This window comes from Pelobates fuscus, chromosome 3, assembly GCF_036172605.1.
Source record: "Pelobates fuscus isolate aPelFus1 chromosome 3, aPelFus1.pri, whole genome shotgun sequence".
Taxonomy (NCBI): domain Eukaryota; kingdom Metazoa; phylum Chordata; class Amphibia; order Anura; family Pelobatidae; genus Pelobates; species Pelobates fuscus.
The window spans coordinates 366,512,284-366,536,825 of record NC_086319.1 but is presented as its reverse complement, the minus strand read 5'-3'; the positions used below and the strand labels follow the sequence as shown (position 1 = coordinate 366,536,825).

General features: G+C 40.0%; 1 protein-coding gene across 1 annotated transcript in view; it reads right to left on the bottom strand.

The window, feature by feature from the left end:
* PEAK1 (pseudopodium enriched atypical kinase 1) overlaps nucleotides 1-24,542 on the bottom strand; it is a 78,427-nt gene that overhangs the window by 38,324 nt on the left and 15,561 nt on the right. Inside the window, exon 2 of the mRNA XM_063449338.1 lies at nucleotides 14,842-14,925. The gene's annotated coding sequence lies outside the window, so the exon portion shown is untranslated. The remainder of the gene's footprint in view (nucleotides 1-14,841; nucleotides 14,926-24,542) is intronic.

The window sequence follows — 24,542 nt, the reverse complement described above, 5'->3', positions numbered from 1 at the left end:
CAGTGATAAGCTTTTGGTGAGCGTGAGTGTATAAGATACTGTAGCTCCAAGGCAACCGTGTATATAGAAACTATAATAAAATATTTAAATATTTTGTTTTAATGCATTAACTTTGCTCACCCCACGTTAAAAGGGTAATCCAGACGTGGACCCCGTGCTCACTGGGACTAGAGAGATATCAGCTACACCTTACTGACGAGGCCTAAAAAAGCCGAAACGATAGTCTGGGATTGCTGTATATCTCGTGCTGAGGGATCTTGCTGGCATTTCGGATATTGACTGCCTGTACGGGTGGGACCAGTCTTATATGCTTCAGATATGTTCTCTCTGTAATGGCACAAGTGAGCAAAAACTAATTTGAGACCTTGGCGGGGATGTAGCAAAGGGCAAGCTTTTTTTAAGATTTTGTTCGTTCTCAGAGTTCTCATTCCTTCTTTTTTGCTATAATAAAATATTTAGTTATCAGTAGAACATATCATGGGAATAACCTTGCCCCAATTATACCCCCTGAAATGAAAAAGGCCCTCTTTGGGCATTGAAATTGGGATATATGAACTAGTAAACGCACCAACTGGTGAACGACTTCATAAACTGATGATAAACCTCTTCCACTCTAGCGACTTAAAAGGTTGCAACCACAATTCTGGTGTATATACATTAGTTCAGATTACTGTGTCTATATTCAATGTTTATTGCTTTCAGTTACAGTTCAATATACATTACATATAGATAGAGCAAGCATCTGAATGCATCCAGGATTCAGCAAAGTTTGGGGTTGGACAGAATAATAAAAAGAACAAAACAAAAAACAAAAAAACTCTTGATTTTTGTAGTTAAAGGACCACTATAGTGCCAGGAAAACATATTCGTTTTCCTGGCACTATAGGGTCTCTAAGACCCCCCCACCCTTAGGGTCACCCTCCCGCCGGGCTCTAGGGTGAGGAAGGGGTTAAACACTTACCTTTCCACTTACTTACTCTCCGCCTCCTTTCCCCGTCATTGGCTGAATGCGCATTCTCAATGCTTTCCTATAGATGCTGGCGTCTTCTCACTGTGAAAATCACAGTGAGAAGTGCGGAAGCGCCTCTAGCGGCTGTCAATGAGACAGCCACTAGAGGCTGTATTAACCCATAGGTAAACATAGCAGTTTTTCTGAAACTGCTATGTTTACAGCAGAAAGGGTTAATCGTAGGTGGACCAGGCACCCAGACCACTTCATTAAGCTGAAGTGGTCTGGGTGCCCATAGTGGTCCTTTAATACTTTTTTTTTTTAATTTGTTTTATTTGTTTTACAAAAAAAAGAAATAACCTTTGGAAGGAATTATTGACACGCTCTGAAAAATACTTTACATTCAAGGGACACTATTATCACTCAGACCAGTTAATCTTAATGAAGTAAGAGGTGTGGGTGCACTGGCCCTGAGGACCACCACAGTAAAGGCCTCCATGACACCACCAGGGACGGAGAGGTGAGCAGAGCAGATGGAGTCTCAGCATTGAAAAAAATAAGTAAAACCTTTATTTTTCTTAATTTTTATTGCAAACTGGGCTGGGGGAACAATGATATAACTAGGGACAGGGGCATTCCTTTCAGAATACTTTATGTTTACATTAAAAATGTGTAACCATTTGAGGTTAGCAAACTCTAGACACATGCTGTAGAACACATGATTTATGGATAGTTTTTGGAAACATGTTCCTTTTATGTAGCAGATTGAGCACAAGAACTGTCCCTTTGTGCTCCTCAACTATTCTAGACTAATAACTGAACTAAATAAAACGTCTGTATTTTCATTTTTCTTCAATAGCCTTTTGATTTCAAGCATGTCACCAGTAGCACATAGTTTGCTCGTGTTAGGGGGTTCACCACCCTGAATTTATGCCTAGCCTTTAATTTAAAAAAAAAATAAAAAAAAAAAATATTTACTTTGGCATGGTTAATGTCCATTTAAACTTATAGTTTTAAACATTTTACTATGTGTAACGCAACTTGATGGCAGCTGAATCATTCTTAGTTAAAGATCACGGAATATCGCTGATAGATGTCCGATGTTCGCATTAGCGCATCCAAGGCATCATTGGGTGGCGAAACTGTTGAAAGGCCAAAGTTCAGAAAATATGTTTATTTTATTTATCTACACTGCTCTAGTCACTCCAGTAAAAGCTTTAAAGGGACCCTATGAACGTCTAAAGCACTTAAAGGACCACAATAGGCACCCACACCACTTCAGCTCAATGAAGTGGTCTGGGTGCCAGGTCCATCTAGGATTACCCTTTCTGCTGTAAACATAGCAGTTTCAAAGAAACTGCTATGTTTACCTATGGGTTAATCCAGCCTCTAGTGGCTGTCTTACTGACAGCCGCTAGAGGCGCTTCCGCACTTCTCACTGTGATTTTCACAGTGAGAAGATGCCAGTGTCCATAGGAAAGCATTGAGAATGCTTTCCTATGAGACTGGCTGAATGCGCACGTGGCTCTTGCCGCGCATGCGCATTCAGCCGATGACGGGGAAAGGAGGAGGAGAGTCTCCAGCCACATTTGGACCAAAAGATATACTTCAGATCCACAAGCAGGTATTTTACTGGTCAGGTGCATAAAGTGAAGCTTAATCTTAGCTCCACAAAGTGTAAGTGCATCACTTTCCCCTATTCTCTTGGTGTATGTGAAATTACTACACTACAAGACTCTTGTTTTGTCCCATTCTTATTGGTCATTTGACCATTATTTTAGTATAATGTGCTTTTAAACTCTGGACCCTCTCGCACCTGTCAATAAATAGTGATTGACAGGAGAGCCCTCTCATGGGTGGTCCACCAGCCCAATTTATAAATTCCACTAGCAAGTGTTTCTTACGCTTGCATAAGGAATATATGACATTAAAAGATACATACCTTTTTCTCTCCAATTTTTGATGGGGAGCTAGTGATAGGCTGAAAGTGTCAGGGATGCTCTGTTTGAAGCTTCATGAATAAAGCCTCGGACCTACATAAGAAGTAGAGGGACGCAATTATTTTCCGCCGCATTCCATTGTTTGGGGTTAAAGTGTTCTTTAACGGTTTCATCCATTAAAGGAACACTAAAGGGTCAGCAACACAAACGTGTATTGCTGACCCTTTAGCGCTAAAAACACTATTTAGGTCCCTGGACTTACTTACGGTAAATAAGTTCAAAACTCACCTATTCCAGCGCCTTTATGGGAAATCACTGGATTAGCAGAGATAGTCAAATCTGATGATCTCAGCCAAGGGGGAAGGGCAGGGGCAGAGCCAGACACCCCCCTGGCCAATTAGCATCTCCTCATAGAGATGCATATAATGCAGATCGTGGAGACGCTAAACATCAGTGCTGCACACTGTGTAGTACTGACCCAGGAAGCACCTCTAGTGGCTGTTTGAGTGACTGCCACTGGAGGTGGATCTTGTGAGCAATATAAACACTGCCTTTCCTCTAAAAAAGCAGGGTTTACATTAAGCTGTAGTTGTTCTAATGACTATAGTGTCCCTTTAAGGTATGTCAGAGCCCACAAATTCCTTGCAACATAACAACTTTATTGCTATGAAGTCCGGAGTAGTCCTTTCAACAAATCAACAAATGTACCATTCAGTCTACTGATAGGACACTGGCTTTTGGTTTACAAGTTGCTTCTGCAATGACACATTGTCTGCTTAATATCTATCTGTCCATGAGATAATTATAGTAAAAAAATTAGCTTGCTTTTCTTGCTACATAGCATTGCGTTTATATTACTTTATCCTAAATTCTATATCCAATTCTGACAAACCATCCCTTTTTTTTCCAAAAATTCATAAAATCTGTAATGCCCAACGATAAATGGATTTTACGTGACATAACACACTGATATAAGACAACATGCATATACAAACATTTATGAGATTATCACATTATATCCAGCGACCTGTAGTGGTTATGGTTTCACCCCTCCTATGCAAGTAGTCAGTTTGCTAACAGTATGTCTTCTTACCTGAGGTCTACCAGTCGCTGCTCTCTGCCTTCTCACAGTTGGAAGCGCACAGCTGAGTGCTGCACGGCTTATCTCATTGGCTGAAAGCGTTAAGCTTCAGCTGATCGCACTCAGCTTGCGCCAGCTGTGAAGAAGCAGGCAGCGATGCCCTGCTTACCCCAGGTAAATAGTCAAACCATTTAAGCATTATAAAAACATCCTTCTCAAAGCTACACGTCTTCTTCTTACTTTAAAAAATGGTTCAATTAATCTTTCTGGTGTTGCTACTTTTACTCAACCCTATAAAAATCTCTTTCAGCGTTATTCAATAAAGTTTAAATGCTTGGGAATATTAGGTGAATGTAAAGTGAATTCAAATATCGAATTCACTTTCAATTACCAACAACTCATACTTTAGTGAATAATCTACAATTCCCACTGAACACATGACTGCTCGGCATATGATTCTGGCCATTTAGTGTCTATGATTTAAAGGGGAACTGTCAATTACCAGGATTTTCAATATCATGTTTACTTTCCTCTATATTGAACAAATATGTATTTGTTTGGTGTGAAAAACAAAATTACACGTAGAAATCCACACCTCTTTATACTGCAATGGTAGCCTCCAACTTGGATTCTTGTTGACAATTGTTATTTTAATTTTATTTATTTACCTCTTCTAAACTCTGCCTTATAACTGACAGTCTGCAAGGAAAAATAATACAGAGTAAAGAAGAAATTAAACAATTCTTCCCCTCTCCCCCCCATCCACCAGTACACTGTCAATTTCACAGAGGGAAGGAAAAAAACAAAAAACAAAAAAAACTCTATGGGACATATTCTTTTGACGTAGCTCTAGGTTTTCACAGGCTGCACAGAAAGCTGGCACCTACAGAGACCTTTAACCCCTTTTATTGACAGGCACAACACATGACATGTATGGATGAGCAATTCTCTATATGCTCTGATATTCAGGGGCCAAGGGCATGTCATCCTGTGGTCCATGAGGAATGATCGGCATCAGGGGTATGCCTGAACATTCGGTGGGACATAGAGAAACTATATCCTGGTGGAAAGATTTATTTTCCCATTTCGTTTTGTAAAATTATATTTTACATGCAATCAATTTAGCCAGGCATCTCATTTCAATGACAGAAAAATGTTTGGTGATTTGTTTTTTCATATCTTTGATATAATTTCTATGTGTGTGTATTTGGCTATTTGCCTACATAAATTATTGTTCAAGTGGCCAATTACGTGTATGATAATGAATGTGGCTTGTTAGGTATATATGAGGCTGCATATTCATGGTGAATTCCATTAATCCTAGTTAATTGAATTTGTGTCTGAAGAGACAACATGCATTTTTTAATAGCAGAAATGTTAAAAAGTAAACATACAAAGGTCATAAAAGTTCCAGGCTGGCTAATGTCAATTCTGTGCATGCTCGTTGCACAGTGGGTCATTCATTGGCTGAAAGCACTCAGCTGACACTAGTGACCAATAGGATCGGCATATGGCTTCTGCATCACTGAGCATCAGAGTAGGCTTGGCGCCCGGGTGGGATCCAGGTAAGATAGCAAACCATTGCAGTTTAAGTTTATTAAGATATTTTCTTTAAGCTCTTCACCTAACAAACATTGATGTTTAAAAGTTACATGAATATGTGTGCTAAATGTCATACATTTTGTTAAACAAAACAATTTAAATTGTTCTCTAATTATTGCTAATTTAACCTGTTAACAGTGCACCCTGCAATTATTTCATCATTATCTATGTATTTCTAATGGTACAAAACCAAATCAGTTCTGATAGAACTGTTAAACTAATCTGAAAAGGTATTATTCTAAATACAAAATCTTCGTCTGGTTCAAAATATTAAAATAACCAGCCCGAATGAGTCTTTACGTTAACAAATGATGATGTAAATCGAGACTTACTGATAAGTGATTTAAATTGTGATTAGGATCAAACCCAACCTGGTGTGTGTGTTACCATGATCATTTATGCATGAGTGCGACAAAGAGTGTGGTGGGTGGCACGTAACATAGATGAGCCTAAAACCAAAATACATAATTATTTCTCACTTAAAGGATCACTATAGGCACCCAGACCACTTCAGCTTAATGAAGTGGTCTGGGTGCCAGGTCCATCTAGGATTAACCCTGCCTGCTGTAAACTTTAGGGTTTACTTTAGGGTTAATCCAGCCTCTAGTGGCTGTCTCATCGACAGCCGCTAGAGGCGCTTCCGCGCTTCTCACTACGATTTTCACAGTGAGAAGACGCCAGCGTCCATAGGAAAGCATTGAGAATGCTTTCCTATGGACTGACTGAATGCGCACGCGGCTCTTGCCATGCATTCAGCCGATGACGACCAAAGGAGGAGGAGAGTCCCCAGCGCCGAGGAAGCCCGGCGCTGGAGAAAAGTGAGTGTTTAACCCCTTCCTCCCCCTTCAGCGCCACGGGAGTGGGACCCTGAGGGTGGGGGCACGTTTGTTTTCCTGGCACTATAGTGGTCCTTTAATTTACTTTACAGTTACTTCCGTTCCAGTTGCACTTCACTATAAATTGGTATCACTGTGAGTTGTTCTGTTTGGAAATTAAATTCTTATTGGTTCTGTACTTTTACTTTCATTTTGAACTTTCATTAAAAATAGAATTGCTAAATTCACCAACACATTCCAGAGCTCTGTGTGACGTCTCAGTATTGTTCTTCCGTACGGAAAACATACTTGTAATAAGCACACAGGAAGCAACTATTTATGAAATACGTTTGTAGTCTTTTAGCAATGGAGAGTTACATCTACCGCACTGCTCATCCGATCATCCTCAAAGTCTCGTAGTGGCTTTTTTTTTATTTTGGTGGGGGCTGGAGGACCCACTGTTATTTGATGCCACTCTGTGTGAAACACATGTAAGAGATCATCCGGCTATCCTATGTAAGCCCAGTCCATGCTACGGGACATTCCTTTCGTACATGGTGTGTACAGATCTTAGCTTTAATTTTGACTTCAGACCTGACCCTTAGCCCAAACTTATGGATTACGTGGCTACTTCCATTGAGAAAATAAAGGAGTTTTTATGGACACTATGCTAGGTGTGCAGTGCAGTTCTTCTGTTATATTTTGTCCAAAATACATTCATGTCATGAGCTAAGCAACCCATTTTTGTGACTCTTCAAAAATCTTTCATGGGGTTTCACCTGGTGTCAGATGATTCTCCTCTAAAGTGGGTCTGTCACTTCTTTATCTTCCACCATCGCGGCCCTTCTTTGGGTCACCGTAGCCTTTCTAACTTCCCAACACTTGGTGATAACCCTGGTATCCACTGCAACTTACCTTATTTTATGTCCTGCCAGTCTCGCCGGATGTTCATGTACAGTGCCACCATTTTAGCAAATCCGCTATGGCGGCACTCTCGAAGTTGTCTCCTCTGCCCTCCCTAGAGCATATGTGTAAGAGGATGGCCCAGTCCATCTGTATCATGGGAGCATCACTGCTGGAATAAGGCGAATAAGAATTTGCGACCAATTATAGAGTAGACAAATGACATGCAGCTTGATTGAAGCTTCACTTTTTGTCAACATTTGTCAAACAGCGGGTTCTACTACTTATATAAAACCTTATAAAGCAAAGTATTTTCAGCGGAGGAAAACAAAACAAAACAAAACTTGGCTTCCTGGCTACCCAAAGAAGCACAACTAATTAAAAAAAAAAAAGAGTGACAGACCAACTGGGAAAGTAAATACTGCTACACTTTATTGTTGGTAATTGCCTGGGTACTGACTAAATTTGATGTGCCTGTTATGACCATTAGGAACCCACAAAATAACATGGGGCACAATTCTACGTCCCAACCAAGGAGTTACAAACATAGAAACATAGAAACATAGAAACATAGAATGTGACGGCAGATAAGAACCATTCGGCCCATCTAGTCTGCCCAGTTTTCTAAATACTTTCATTAGTCCCTGGCATTATCTTATAGTTAGGATAGCCTTATGCCTATCCCACGCATGCTTAAACTCCTTTACTGTGTTAACCTCTACCACTTCAGCTGGAAGGCTATTCCATGCATCCACTACCCTCTCAGTAAAGTAATACTTCCTGATATTATTTTTAAACCTTTGTCCCTCTAATTTAAGACTATGTCCTCTTGTTGTGGTAGTTTTTCTTCTTTTAAATATAGTCTCCTCCTTTACTGTGTTGATTCCCTTTATGTATTTAAATGTTTCTATCATATCCCCCCTGTCTCGTCTTTCCTCCAAGCTATACATGTTAAGATCCTTTAACCTTTCCTGGTAAGTTTTATCCTGCAATTCATGAACCAGTTTAGTAGACCTTCTTTGAATTCTCTCTAAGGTATCAATATCCTTCTGAAGATATGGTCTCCAGTACTGTGTACAGTACTCCAAGTGAGGTCTCACCAGTGTTCTGTACAATGGCATGAGCACTTCCCTCTTTCTACTGCTAATACCTCTCCCTATACAACCAAGCATTCTGCTAGCATTTCCTGCTGCTCTATTACATTGTCTGCCTACCTTTAAGTCCTCAGAAATAATCACCCCTAAATCCCTTTCCTCAGATGTTGAGGTTAGGACTCTATCAAATATTCTGTACTCGGCCCTTGGGTTTTTACGTCCAAGATGCATTATCTTGCACTTATCCACATTAAATGGCAGTTGCCACAACTCTGACCATTTTTCTAGTTTACCTAAATCATTTGCCATTTGGCTTATCCCTCCTGGAACATCAACCCTGTTACATATCTTAGTATCATCCGCAAAAAGACACACCTTACCATCAAGACCTTCTGCAATATCACTAATAAAAATATTAAAGAGAATGGGTCCAAGTACAGATCCCTGTGGTACCCTACTGGTGACAAGCCCAAGCTTCGAATATACTCCATTGACTACAACCCTCTGTTGCCTGTCACTCAGCCACTGCCTTACCCATTCAACAATATTGGAATCCAAACTCAAAGATTGCAGTTTATTGATAAGCCTTCTATGTGCAACAGTGTCAAAAGCCTTACTGAAATCTAGGTAAGCAATGTCTACTGCACCACCCTGATCTATAATTTTAGTTACCCAATCAAAAAAATCAATAAGATTAGTTTGGCATGATCTCCCTGAAGTAAACCCATGTTGTCTCTGATCTTGAAATCCATGTGTTTTTAGATGTTCAACAATCCTATCCTTTAACATGGTTTCCATCACTTTCCCCACTACTGAAGTAAGGCTTACTGGCCTATAGTTGCCCGACTCCTCCTTATTACCTTTCTTGTGAATGGGCACAACATTCGCTAACTTCCAATCTTCTGGGACTACTCCAGTTAACAATGATTGGTTAAATAAATCTGTTAATGGTTTTGCTAGTACACCACTAAGCTCTTTTAATAGCTTTGGGTGTATTCCATCAGGTCCCATTGACTTATTTGTCTTTACTTTTGACAGTTGCAATAGAACCTCTTCCTCTGTAAACTCACATGTAATAAATGACTCATTTATCCTTTTTTTTTAACAGAGGTCCCTTTCCTTCATTTTCAGCTGTAAATACCGAACAAAAATATTCATTGAGGCAGTCAACCCCTGCGCTCGGTATACTTATAGGATTTGTGGACTAATCATATTGTGTGTAATAAGCTGCCAGTTATACAAGTCTTAGCAAATCGTAATGCATTTTAATATAAGGTTAACCGCACACCAATCAAGGGCTATAACACATGTACCACTTTAAGTGCTATTTACAGATTTAAGATCATCTTATTACAGAAATGTTAATTAAATGAGGCAGGATAAGTTTTGGCACGTCTCTGGAATAGTGAAAACTATCATGGGTCCACTGTGTATTCGATTTGTATACAAAACGCTTAGGAATACATTTTTAAAGAAGGGAACACAACTTTTAGCTGCTAATAAAGAAATAAAACTAGTCTGAATCTGTATAATTATTATGCAGTTAAAGTTATTCACTAAACTGTAAATTCCTGACAATTAAACAGTTCAACATAAAAAAAGATGATCTGAAAAAAAATTAGACTAAAGTAGCTACCGTATATACTCGAGTATAAGCCGACCCGAATATAAGCCGAGGCCCCTAACTTTACCCCAAAAAACTGGGAAAACTTATTGACTCGAGTATAAGACTAAGGTGGGAAATGCAGCAGCGATTGGTAAATCGCTAAATAAAATTAGATCCTAAAAAAATTATATTAATTGAACATTTATTTACAGTGTGTGTATATAATGAATGCAGTGTGTGTGTATGAATGCAGTGTGAGTGCAGTGGGTGTGTATGAGTGCAGTGTGTGTGTATGAGTGCATTGTGTGTGTATGAGTGCATTGTGTGTGTGTATATATTAATTGAATATTTATTTACAGTGTGTATATAATGAATGCAGTGTGTGCGTATGAGTGCAGTGCGTATGAGTGCAGTGTGTATGAGTGCAGTGCGTGTATGAGTGCAGTGTATGTGTGTATGAGTGCAGTGTGTGTGCGTATGAGTGCAGTGTGTGTGTATGAGTGCAGTGTGTATGAGTGCAGTGTGTGTATGAGTGCAGTGTGTGTATGAGTACAGTGTGTGTATGAGTGCAGTGTGTGTATGAGTGCAGTGTGTGTATGAATGCACTGTGTGTATGAATGCAGTGTGTGCATGAGTGCAGTGTGTGCATGAGTGCAGTGTGTGCATGAGTGCAGTGTGTATGAATGCAGTGTGTATGAATGCAGTGTGTATGAATGCAGTGTGTGTATATGAATGAAGTGTGAGTGTGTGTGATGCAGTGTGTGTGTGTGATGCAGTGTGTGTGTGTATGTGTTGGTGGGGGTGGGCATTTTGATTGTTCTATTATTAATTTTATTCATTATTATTTATTTTTAAATATTATTATTATTTTTTTTATTATAATTTTTTTCGTCCCCCCTCCCTGCTTGCTAGCTGGCCAGGGAGGGGGGCTCTTACTCCCTGGTGGTCCAGCATTGGTAGTTCAGTGGGGGCTGTGGGGGCTGCAGAGAGCGTTACTTACCTGTCCTGCAGCTCCTGTCAGCTCTCTCCTCCTCCGCGCGGTCTGTGCAGCTCCCTCTGTCAGCTCCCAGTGTAAGTCTCGCGAGAGCCGCGGCTCTCGCGAGACTTACACTGGGAGCTGACCGAGGTGCTGAGGAGAGAGCTGACAGGAGCTGCAGGACAGGTAAGTAACGCTCTCTGCAGCCCCCACAGCCCCCAGTCTGTATTATGGCAATGCAAATTGCCATAATACAGACTATTGACTCGAGTATAAGCCGAGTTGGGGTTTTTCAGCACAAAAAATGTGCTGAAAAACTCGGCTTATACTCAAGTATATACGGTAAGTTGTGATTTAAAAATAAAAAATGAAAAATGAAAGAAAAAATGAAAGAATTAAATAAATAGAAGGCACTTCTGAATATAATATAGTTGGTTATATAGCAAATTAAAATAGTAAATAAATTGTATGACCCCAAAAAAAAAAAAAAAGATAGCAAAATAAAGCTACTCAAAGTCCAAGTAGAGATCTTTAAATTAGAACAGAGAAAATGTTTAAATCACAGTAATATAAAAGCACTGATTTTACACCAGAGTAAAGTGTGTGATAATGTATTCGCAAGAAACATATTGCAGGAATAGAATAAACAGATTATTAATATCTCAATATCAAGAGCATAGTGCTTGATAGATGGAAACGGTTCCACGCTGACAGTTTGCTCTATGTCCCTGCAGTGCTTGACTGATGGAAACGGTTACAAACTGACAGTATGCTCTCTGTCAGAATGTATCAGCTTCCATATCGAGCAAAACATCAAAAAAGATGGAGCAAATTGTCAGCTAACTTAATTCATACACTGTATGTATGAATTGAGGACCAGGAGACTAGAGGGGGTTGTGGAGAAAGATGTTAACAATGGAGTGGGCCAGGTCTGCCTGAAAATAGGGCATGTCCGTATTTGGTGAATGAATGCCAGAATGATTGAACGCTTCGCTTAAAGGAGCACGATTGCATAAGGAATGTGCATTCCCAACGCTATAGTGACCTAAGTAACCATTGAGGGTTAAAAAGGTGAGGTTTACATACCTTTTCTCTTTTGCAGTGGCGGTCCCTGGCCTGTCACTCCGCCTCTTTGGCAGAGATCATTGAGATTGATGATCTCAGCCAATCCGATGCTTTCTATAAAAAAAAGCATTGGGAGGCGAGGGCGCATGCACAGAAAAAGCACAGCACTGCCCGAGTGAGACTTTCTATGAGATCGTCTGATTGAAATAGCCAAGCTTTACTCCACTCTTTCAGAGATAGCGCCTCTAATGGCTGGTTAACCCTGCAATGGAAACAATGTTTACAACTGCAGGGGAAAATGGGGGACTTTAAAAACACATTACCATTGCCTGAATGCGCTGGGTGTACTGTGTAGATGACACTTGCTAAGAATTATGGGGACTTGGCCTCTGGCATTCCCAGATTCTGGACACCGGAGAGCAAAGCTGGAAAGGTTGGATGGGATCTTAAATTAAGGAAGAATCCAACACTGTTGGGAGATAAGCAGCTTCTATCTCCCAAGCACAGCCAGCACTAGAGAGTAGACTGTTAGCAAATAACAGATGCCTTTTATAAACTGTAAAAATGCCACTGGGCAAAGTATTACTGCTAGCCTGTCTCTCCATATAATGCATTAGCCTACACTTTCTATATACATGGATTTTATCGGATTAATTGCAGTCTACAGTCTATTGTTCTACTATCATTATTGTTGTATTTTATTGCTATCAGCCATGCCCCCTACTTTCCATTTTCTGTAACTTCCTCGAATACTCTAAGTTTTAAACTTAATTATTTTTTTTTGTAAATCTTCATTTTTGTTGTGCATGGTAATAACATAGCAGATCCTACAATGCCCCAACATCACATGCAGGTTCAAGACTAAACATTGCATAGAGAAACATAACTGTTGATCAGCATTCTGATTGGACTGCACATTTTAAGGGTGGATAGGGAGAGAGCAAGTTATGCTTAGCAATAGTGGGGTAACTAGCAAGACTAAATGCTTAAGAGTAATTGTAAGCGAGATGCCCGTTGGAGTAGTGTAGATTAGGCTTTAGATGTGAGTCAGGCATAATATACATGTTGTGTCTCAAGCAAGGCTTATAAGAATGTAATACCACTGGGTCCACCTCCCTGTGAATGATAACACTGTACATAAGGCGGGCACCTGCTCCGCAAGATGAGCAGGTAGCATGAGCTTCTGTATAAAGCTTGTATGTTGTCTCGTTTTGGCCCTTGGAAAGGCTGATAGGTGCGAAGACTGATTACCGTATATGTTCGGGGTATGTACCTCTGTTAGGCAGTGGCACAACAGCCAGCGTATGGCTTGTGTACTATAAGAGGCTGCTTTCCACAACATCCCTCAGAAAACATAACAGAAAAGTGGTGACACATCAAATATACAATGGAAATAAGCAAATTAAAGAAATAGTGATGCTCGCTGTGAGCTTAAGCATGTGAAACACTGTAGGTGCAGGCAGGCATGCCATGGGAAGGAAAGTAAGCTAGCCAGTAAGTCAGGCTTCCGACTATGCAAGGGTTTGAGGTGTAAATTCCCGAGTCAGCCTATGCCTGGGTTTGGTGGTGGGCCGAGGGGATTGAGCGGCATCATGAGTCAGAGTCAGACCTCCCCACTGCCCCAGGCCGCTACGAAGACCTGCATCCTTGGACCACGAACTTGCGTGCTCAAATAAGAGGCAGAGTTCTTCCCTTGCAGAGGACGTCGGTGGATCCGATGGACTGTCGCCGCCTGCAGCGATGGAGCTTCCGCGTTAGTGGATGATGCTCTGGGTGTATATCCCTGTTGGCGTTCAGCCCAGGTAGGCCCTGATTGTGAGACTTCAATAATGTTGTGGAAGGAGCCCACTCTTCTCCCGCCTCTCCTGTCTCCGCTTTCTCGCTTCAACTGGAGCCTCTGACAATTCAAGGTGAGCTGCTAACTTGGCCCATAATGTTTCAAAAGTCCCAGCCAGGCGCTGCAGTATTTGCTCACAAGCGCTCTGCATGAGTATGGTAGGTAGCTCCGCATGCGGTAGTAGCTTGTCTGCCATCTTAGGGTGACCGGCCCTGCCCAAGACATCCGTCAGTGCGGGTGCTGGAAGGCAGTAAAGAGTAGTGGTGGTCGCCAGTGGGGACCGGGATAACCCCCGCCTGTCAGCAGCTTAGCAGGGTGAGTATCGTTTCGGGTCTGAATAAGCGTGTGGCCTGCAGCTAGCCCCGGCAATCAGATGCAGGAGCTCAGACCAAACACGTCTGATCCGACCGGCAGGCAAGTTCCCCCTTAAACCTAATTATTATCATCACCTTAATTATAATGATCTCTCCTATTACCTCTTCCCATTTATCATATGCTTGTTTTTACCTCCCATCAAATCTGAACTACTCTGTTTAATTTATTTTATTGAATCAGTCGTTTTTATGAGATTTTTCTTTTAGACTTTACATGCACTGTGTGTATATATTTATATATATATATATATATATATATATATAGAGAGAGAGAGAGAGAGAGAGAGAGAGATTTTCTCTGTAATCATGAGTTTGCTAACCTCCCACCACAATTGTAAACCCTTAAAAACATTGTCTGTTTGTTTATATTCCGTAATGTGAAATCTTCACATGATTTCTATCCTGCAGGGCTAGTATATAGTGAAATAGAATATGCCATACTAAAAAGATTGCAACAAAACGATTTCCTCAAATAGTATAAGAAATAGACAAACAATATACAACAGCAGATCAAACAGTCTTAAATATTGATCTTTCTGGCTCATTAATATTGGTACACACACTATTATCGTATAGAGTGCTTGATGTGACAAGGTTACCTGCAAAGGGAGACAGTGAACGATGCAGCTAAGGCTCGGACAACATCTTCATGCTCCTCGTATGTCAAAATGCCAGAGGATAAGCTGCAGAAAGAAAAGAGGCATGATCAAATCAAATACAAAAATCCAGAAAACAGAGGTATAAACACTACCACATGGACATCAACATACTGCAATGTCAATCTGCCCAACACACACCCACTCAGACTCTCGCTGTCCAACACACCACAACTCACAAAGTGCCATCTCAGAGTACCCATACCCTAATAAGCTTTCCCGACGCATTCCAAACAACTCAGAGGGACGTATTTACTAAACACTGATTTGTAGGGAATTGATAACTTGAACGGGATCTAAGTGCAAAATTTGGAATAATGTGACTATAGTGAAGTTAGAAATGACTTCGGACGCTGTAATGTGACTCCGTATTATGCACCAAAAAGCCCCTCTATCATTCTGCACTGGGGAGAGGACACCAATAGGACAAGTCACTTAAACACCTTCACGCTAGAACGCCAGGAGAGAGGGTTAATGTGGCCACCAAAATAAAACAGGCACTTGACGTTCTTATTAGAACTGTCATTATTTTGGTTTATACATTGTGTGCAGTATTTGATTTCTACTCATAATATTCATATACTTACAGTACCGAGCAAATGTTTTAGGCAACGCTGAAAAATTTCAAATTAAATCCATTTATCTAAGCGTAAGTATTCCTTTGAAAGTAACGCAAGCTAAAATTGAATGTGCTGCTGCCAAAGTGGCTGCAAATGTCTAGATTAAAGTTATTTAAGATTCAATATTTCACATTCCTGCGTAATACGTCTATACTGTCCCCACACTGTCAGCCCAGCACTAAAGACTTTATATACGAGTGCTGAGAGTGTTTAACTGCAGTCTCATGCTAGAAATACTAAGATTCTGTTCTCGTCGTTTGGAGGGCAGCTGAGTGCGCAGTCGTTCCATCCACTAGAGGGCACAATGCTGTTCGTAAAGTAAACAAACTTTGGGCAAGTATATCTATTAATCTGTACTTCACTGGAAGTTTTGACAGCTTGTATACATATTTATCTGAAGGTAACCAGTCATCAACATGATTTCCCTTTAAGTAAACAAGAATAAACAATGTGAAAGGAAATGTAACTTTTTCAAGTCTAGTGTAGTTTTATTGAAAATAGACAATTAAAGGGAATCTCCAGTGCCGGGAAAATTTACCTGAAGCAGCGACGATGTCCCTCGTCGCTGTCTCCTCCTTCGCGCCGCTCCTCCTACTGATTCCGTCGGCCAGTGGGCGAGACAGATCCCGTCCACCGGCCGGGGAGACCTAATGCGCATGCGCATTAGCGCTCCCCATAAGAAAGCATTGAAAATGAATTTCAATGCTTTCCTATGGGGAAATGAGCAAAGCTGGAGGTCCTCACACAGCGTGAAGACGTCCAGCGCCGCTCTAGCACAGATAATCTGTGCTATAATCCAGGAAGTTCAGTCTAGTGGCTGTCTAGTAGAAAACTTTTATAGAAAACTGCAATAATTACACTTGCAGGGTTGGGAGTAGTGGGAGTTGGCACCCAGACCAATCCAATGGGCAGAAGTGGTCTGGGTGCCTGGAGTGTCCCTTTAAAGGCACACTCTAGGTACCAAAATAACTTCAAATACATGAAGCTGTTATAATGCCAGGAGGCTCCCAGACGCACTCTTACCTTTACGGGTTAAACCGTTTTTGAACGGTTTAACCCTGAAGTTGCCTCCAGCACCGATCTCAGCTCCTCCCCTGGCAGCTTCTTACAGGAAGCGCGCAGTGCTGGCGCTGAATGGTTGAGAAGGGTCAGCTGACGCTCTCAGTCAATCAGTGACCCCTTATTCACAAAACTGGCTTAGAAAAGGTATGTTTCTTTCCATGCCAGTTTTGTGAATAAGGAGTTACTGATTGGCTGGGAACGTAAGCTGTCTGCTCACACCTAATCAGCAATGCCCCTGCCCGGCGGCACTTTGCGCTACCTGTAAGTGAAATTACATAGGCAGGAAACTGCCAGGGGGGCAGATCCGTGCTGGAGGCAACTTCAGGGTTAAACCGTTCTCGAAGTTAAGATTTCTCCAGCGGGACTCCTAGCACCAAGGCATCATAACAACTACATTTAGATGAAGATGTTATAATGCCTATACTGTTTCTTTATACCAATTTCCTTTAGCAGACTGTCATGTAAAAGATATCAGGGTGTCCAGCAGGAAATTCTTCAAGGTTTGTTGCAATATTTAGCATAACGCTTAATTTGACTTTGCTATTTTTTCCCATATAGTAATTCCAAATAAAGAGGCACTTTTCAACCTCACATACTTTGATTTTATTTATTTTTAAATGTGACATATCTTCTGTATTTCCAAAGTTATAGAGGTGCTTACTTGGCTATTTTATCGGGTTTTTTTTTACCATCACGTTTTAGTAACATTCACTATTTCCATAACTAGGGCACCTATAGAAAGGATTCAGGTGTTTCTGGAAAGGTCTTGAAGAGGTGAAATAGTTTCCTATAATAGGAAAATAAATATTTTAAGTCTCAAAAATGGGTCTTAATTTATTTCAAAACATATATGTTGTATAATAAATCAATACTGTCTATGATAATGCATATCTCCCCACACCAAATCGTATGGGATTGGAATGGGGGTGGGCTGGCTTAGGGGGCATCACTGGGGATGCCCATAATGGCTGGCCTGCCCAATGAAGGGGCATGTCAGTTTGGTATCAAGCACGCCAGGCTGCCAGCCAGACAGCAGGCTTGGCTCCATCACAGAAGACCATGCCGAGAGCACTACTGAAGCCCTAGTACCCAACACACAGTACAATCATGTCTAATGAGGGCTGTTCTCCCTGGCAACAGTTTCCTAGTGTTCGTGGATACAACACACCAGGGAACAAAATCAGAACGGAGGAACAGTAGCTTAAAATAGGGATTGTCATGCCAAAATTGGAACAATTGTTAGGCCTGATAAATTAAGATAGATAATATGAATTTCTGCTTTATCATAGCAACTCAGAATGAAAAAAGAAAAAAAAAAAAGCCGGGTACCTGACACAGTAAGGTATTATATACATTTTTTTATTATCGTACGACACAGCAATGGGATTCCAGGCACCATAACCACCACAGCGTGTTTTGGCACCACCATACCTACCATTATTGCCCTGGACACAGGTAGATAAATAGTGTTGTTTTTACTCATCTTAAACATTAACATCCTTAATAATAAAGATGCTGAAATTTATAGATCCACGTGTTTTCTAAGTCAATAGGGATACATTAAACAGTAAAGTAATCCTGTACAGGATGAAAATCAATTCAAAAACACTACTGCGAACACTGTAGAAACAAAAGAATACGAGACAAACCATTAATGCAATGTTTCTCAGACTTTATAAGAAAATAAATGTGCACAGAAAAAAAAAAACTTTAAAAAAAAAAGGGGAAAAAAGAAAACAAAGTTAACAGACAAATCTGCAGAACAAAATTGCAAGTAGATAATAAAACATTAAAGGGATACTAAAGGAATCAAAACAACTTTAGCTTAATGAAGCAGTTTTGGTGTATAGGTCATGCCCCTTCAGTCTCACTGCTCAATTCTCTGCCATTTAGGAGTTAAAGGAACACTATAGGGTCAGGAACACAAACATGTATTCATGACCCAAAAGTGTTACCACCATCTAGCACACCTCCCTGCATGTGAGACTTGCTCCATGGTGGTAGAGCTACAGAACCCCGGCCTTCAACACTCACTGGATGAGAGCGTTAGCTGACTGCTCTCAGCTAATGACTGACATTCTCTGCAATGAAACTTGCACAGAATTAATATTAGGCAGCCCTGGACTCTTGTTCCAGGCTGGTTGATGACACTCCGAAGGTGGAGTTACACCTCTGGTACTAGAGGGGTTAAACTCCATATGCGCAGTCATAACTTAAGGGACACTATAGGCACCCAGACCACTTCATCTCATTGAAGTTGTCTAGGTACAGTGTCCCTGTCCCCCTTTGTCATGCAATGTAAAACGCTGCGGTTTTTGAGAAACTGCAATAATTAAGGGATAGGTACTAGAGGGCACTAAAGTATTAGGAATACAGATTTCTATTCCTAACACTATAGAATCTCTTTATAAAAGTTTACTCGTGTTTTTTTAAGCATATAGGGTTATTCGTTAAGGTCTTGATTTAGCATTGTTGGATAAGCATTCTAAATGATTTAATATTTTTGGATAAACTTTTAAAATGGTTTAATATTATGAAAATATATTTTAATTTTGTAGTATTTTTTATATATTTTGTAATATTTTTTTTAATAAATGATATATAATTTTAATATGTTGAAAAAATTATGTAATTGTTTTAAAATGTTTATCCAAAAATACTGAAACATTTGTAGAGCTTATCTAACAATATTAGATCGGAGCCCAAATAAGCAATGGCGAAGCTTCGACAAGGGAATTGAAAACTTTAGGTTAAAAATCGAAAAACAATAAAAAAAGTGTCCCACTTCCAGCCCAGCTTTTACAATAAAAAAAAGGACATTCTGCGGTCTATAAGACTGCGTGAATGAAGTTACGTATGAGAGTTTTGGTGATGCTTTACCCTTTCTTTTTATTGAGTACTTCATACACACAATATCAACAAATTATTAATTCATTTGTAGTAGTAAGAGCATGAATATGTTACTAGAAACTAACAAGCAAATGTACAAATTAATTATGTTTTCTGGATTCTGAAAGTGATATAAATGTTACTCATAAAAAATTTCAACAGATAACCGTCAGCTTAATTCACTAAAGTGAGAATTGTCCGAAATTTCAAGAGAATTTTGAATTTTAGACCAGGGCTTTAAACATTTTCTTTGAATCTAAGATCCAGCTAAAAACAGGAGCCCTTTATTATTATTATTATTTTGTTACTCAAGAGAAATACTAAAACGTAATGTAGTGGTTCTGGTGTCTAGAGTCTGTCCCTGCAGGCTTTTCAATGCAAACACTGCCTTTTAAGAGAAAACTGCAGGCTAGTAACACCTCTAGTTGCAGTCACTCAGACGGCCACTAGAGTTGTTTCCTATCTCAGTGCTGCACAGTGTGCAGCTTCTACATTCAGTGTCTCCGCCCTGCGTGGAAGCGCTGAGCGTTCACCATCGAGATGCACTGATTCAATGCATCTCTAGGAGGATATGCTGATTGGTGTTGCATTTTGTCACTCATGCACAATAGCCTCCAAACGTGTTTTAGTTTGAAAGCATTGAATTGGCTTTGATCATCAAGACTGATTATCTGGAGACGGGGCTAGCCATGGTGAGACCGTCACGACATGGGAGAAAAGTGTGAGTAAAAACAATTACCGTGCGATCAGAGGGGAGCCAGTCACCTAAGCAGACACACACTGACTGATAGACAGACACACACACACAGACAGCAACATACACATACTCACTGACTGACAAACACACTCACAAATTATTTGTTTTAATTAAATTTATGTCCACCCAGCTTCCCATCTTTTGGAGATCTGGAATTGATCTGCTTTCCCTGGGGTCCCGTGGTGATCCTTTCCCTGGAATCCAGTGGGGATTCTTTCCCTGGGGTCCAATGGGGCTGCTGTTATCTCACCTTCAGTGATGCAGAGGTCAGAGTGATGTCATATCCAGGCACCCAATATCAAAGCCGTGCATGCAAAGGAGCAGAGCAGGGGGATTAGAGTACCCTCGCAACCTGCATTCCTGACGGCCACCCGTCCGATTCTCCCACAATCACCTGCATCAGAAAGAACAGGCTGATATATACCCAGGCGCCAGGACAAAATTCCTAGTCGCCGTGATGACCAGGGACTTGTCGAGCCCTGTTTTAGACCTCAATAGCCAAACTAAGAACATGACTTACTGGAATTCTTCCTATTCCATTATATTGGCTTAAAATTTGCAATTCAATTTGAATTTCCAACGGTTCACACTCACTTTGGTCTATTTTGGACCGAATTTTGATATTTGTAATTTAATTCACCACAATCTGGAGTTTAGTGAATTAAAAAAAATTGCCTTGAAGTGAAGAATGTTGCATTAGTGCTGCCTGGAAATCATTGTGAGCAGAAGTTAATTAGAATTTTTAAAAAATTACCTAAATAGAAAATAGCGCATGCAGAGTTAATGTAATCTTGTCTTAGCTGTGCAGTCCACTCGCTCTCCAAAAATAGCCCATGCCACCCTGGCATTAACCTACTACTGACATCGACTTCATTTGGCCTGGAGGCATTCCACGGCAAACTTGCATCAACTAGATAGCCTGCATTAGCGCATATGGATGATGTCTGATAATTAGTTCTCTGTCCTTGACATGCTTCCAATTCAGATCAATGGCTCACACATTTTCCATAGGAGTTTCATTATATAAACAAAAAGCTGTTATAGTTTTCCAAAGTAATTACATTCATGTAGGAATTCAGCCCACTGCTCCAATGCTAGGTCTCTCAACCGGCCAAGTATGGCCGCAGAAATTTTAACTAGCCTTTTCTGATATTTTTTGTTCTTGTAATCAAAATCCAAAAGACACGAACAGTAGTCAGAAAGGAAAGTCTCTAATTCACACCATCTTTCATGATAATATCTCGAAATCTGTAGTAACAAGAATCTCTGTAATATGATGGTGCTCAAAGGAACACTATAGGCACCCAGACAACTTCATCTCAATGAAGTGGTGTGGATTCCATGTTTTCATTTCAGGATTAACTTGCATCTAGTGGCTGTCACCCTGCGACTGGAGGCGCTTCAGTGAAATAGATGTTTAAATTACAATGTTAGTCAAAACAGTGATCCCAGTGATTCCAACCATTATATGGTGATAATATAATTAATTATGCTGTCCGTATAGATATTTTTATGCGTGAATTATTCGATATCTCTGAGGAAAATAAACATCATCTACATTTTTTTTTATCACCATATAATGGTTGGGATCACTGTTTTGACTAACATTGTAATTTAAACATCGGTTTAATACTAAACGCTAATAACTGATTTAATGTTTAGCCAGTAAGTGATATAAAGCGAGAAAATCCGTTCGTGGAGTAGATTCAAATGGAACAGCCCCATTAGATATAAAGGATAGTCCGTATCTAATCAAACAAAAGAGCTATTTGTATTTTTAAGTACTTAAGCGAAATCAATCTAGGATGGAGGTTTCAGTATACACATTTTTTACATGAGAATGAAAACTGTAAGAAATAGTGTCCACACACTGTGATAAGAACGAAAATTTAATTGTGATTATAGAGTAATATCAGAGTGATTATATTGATATATTATCCATGTGTATACATCATTGCTGACTAGAAGATAGCAAGCTTTTCATGTCCAACCTTGCCATACAAAAGCAAAGTCTGTTTTTTTTAATTATAATATAATGGAATGTGTCATTCGTACATACATCTATATGTGAATTACTAGACAGATCTTATTATAACCTTTCAGTTTTACGCAAAGAATATTATCTACATTTTTACTTTTTATATATTTTTAATATCTGTTAAATATGAAATGTGAAATTATTTTACTTAATGTTTAATCAGTATGCGATAGTGAGCAGAAAAAGATTTGTCTTACTATAGAACAGAATTAAATGGCACACTCTCACTAGACATGATAAGACTGACTGCTTGCAATCGAGTGAAGTAATTAATTGTATTTTAACATGCATTTAAGTAGAAATTTATTTAGGATTAATACTATTGTCTATATGTATTTGTATGAATATAGAACCTGTATAAGATAACGTTTACAAGTTACTATAAAAGGTTTAATTACGGAACTACAAGATTTTTAACAAATATTAATTGATCCGTTAATTAAAAGGTACTTACATATACCTACTGTCCCCCTAAACACCTCATCTTGAAAAAGCTCAATCTAACAAGCGAAACGCGTAGATCGTGTTTTTGGCGGGACTTTTGAATTTGTAACGATCACAGCAGTATCTGGAAGCCGGCGCTCCTGGAGAGGACCGATCTTAGTGCACAGGACCGGTTCTGAATAATCAGTATCCACGGAGCGGTAACATTCAACTCTTCCATTGACACTCTGTTTGAATCTTGCTTTTATTGTGAATCTTAGAGATAAGCTTCACAATTTTTTATTGTAAGAGTTTCTCCTATGGGGTTTTTTTTTTATATGGGAAATAAAGTTGTAACATTTTTACGCTATGTCGGTAACTTTTCTATTTTAAGGTTTGGATACGTACAAAGACACAGACTTGACATATATACTACTGTTGCAGCAACTTATCCCTGCGGACTCTTTATTGAATAGATATTTTCTGTGCTGAGCCCTATGTTAAAAATAGGGGTATATTCACTAGGCGCTGATACATAATTTGTTTTAATTTTTGTCCTATGGGATGTTTTAAAACTTGGGATGGTTTTTTATTGTATTTAGCAGCTTTTTTCATTTATTCTTGTGGACAACTGAGTTTGGGGCATTGTCCTAGAAAGTTCACTACATTATCTTTATCTTGCGCTCTCTATACTGTGTGTTTTATGTTTGCCATGAGTGTTGGCATTAACTGGGTGCAATGGAACATTCTTCTGTTACATCGCCCTCTGCTGGAAATCATTAAACTAGGGGTCACTAAAGGAACTCAAATTTCATGTACTATATCCACAAATAGAAGGAATACTATTTCAATTGCTTTCAATAAATTATTACAAATCAGGTTTTACAGCAGTGGAAACAAATGATGGTGCTCACGATTTTGGGAATGTTATCCCTCGTGTACAAGGCATTCTTCAATCTAACCACTCCTGTTGGCAGAACAGGACATGCACAGCAGTTAATGGTTCTACATCAGCACTGGAACAGGCGGCTGGATACCTGAGCAGTACCTGTATGGTGTCCAGTTTGTCTTCTGAAAACCAGCCAGGAAAACAGGGTGGATGATAACATCACACATATTGGAAAGGTTTTGTGGAATTCTTACTTTTTGTGATTTTAATATTTTTTTTTCCCCCATCTTTTATCTGTCAGCATAGGAGAAGAGTTTGTAACATTGACTCTTTCCAATGATAATGACCAATGTATCAGTGTGGTGGAATCTCGGTAAAAATAAATTTAGTAGGCCGAGATTACCACGTGGCATGTGTACGTGCATATGCTGACGTATCGATCAGTTGGTTGCACGAGGCAAGATACGATCAGTAGTGTACGGAGCATGTGCAAGAATACAGGATATAGTATTCCCCTCCTCCATTGTGCTGGACAAGCCATGCGGTCAAGCAGGAAGTTAATTCTTATTTGTATTGATTGGTTAAGAGAATGTGCGGGTGGAGCTTAATATGGGAGGAGTTATGTGCCTATATAAGGAGCCTGCACTATTGTCCGGGGCTCAGAACTTGCTGTATTTTTGGTGACATTAGTCCCTCTGAGTCCCGATCGGTGATCCAATAAAGAATCTCTTCCTTCCTGAAGAAACCTGTGTCCATCTCTCTGTACTTCGCTTCCGTCAGTTTCTCCGGTATCATTTGGTGCATTGGCCGGGAAACTCATCGTTCAACGGTAGCTGAGAGGCAGAGGCGTGAGACGGTCTATCTTTGCCCACGTTCTCTACGGCTGCACCCCTGAACTTCTGCGTGGACCTCCCTTCGTCTCGGCGCCACTGGTCTGTTGTCCAGGAGATCATCGGCCTCTACGTA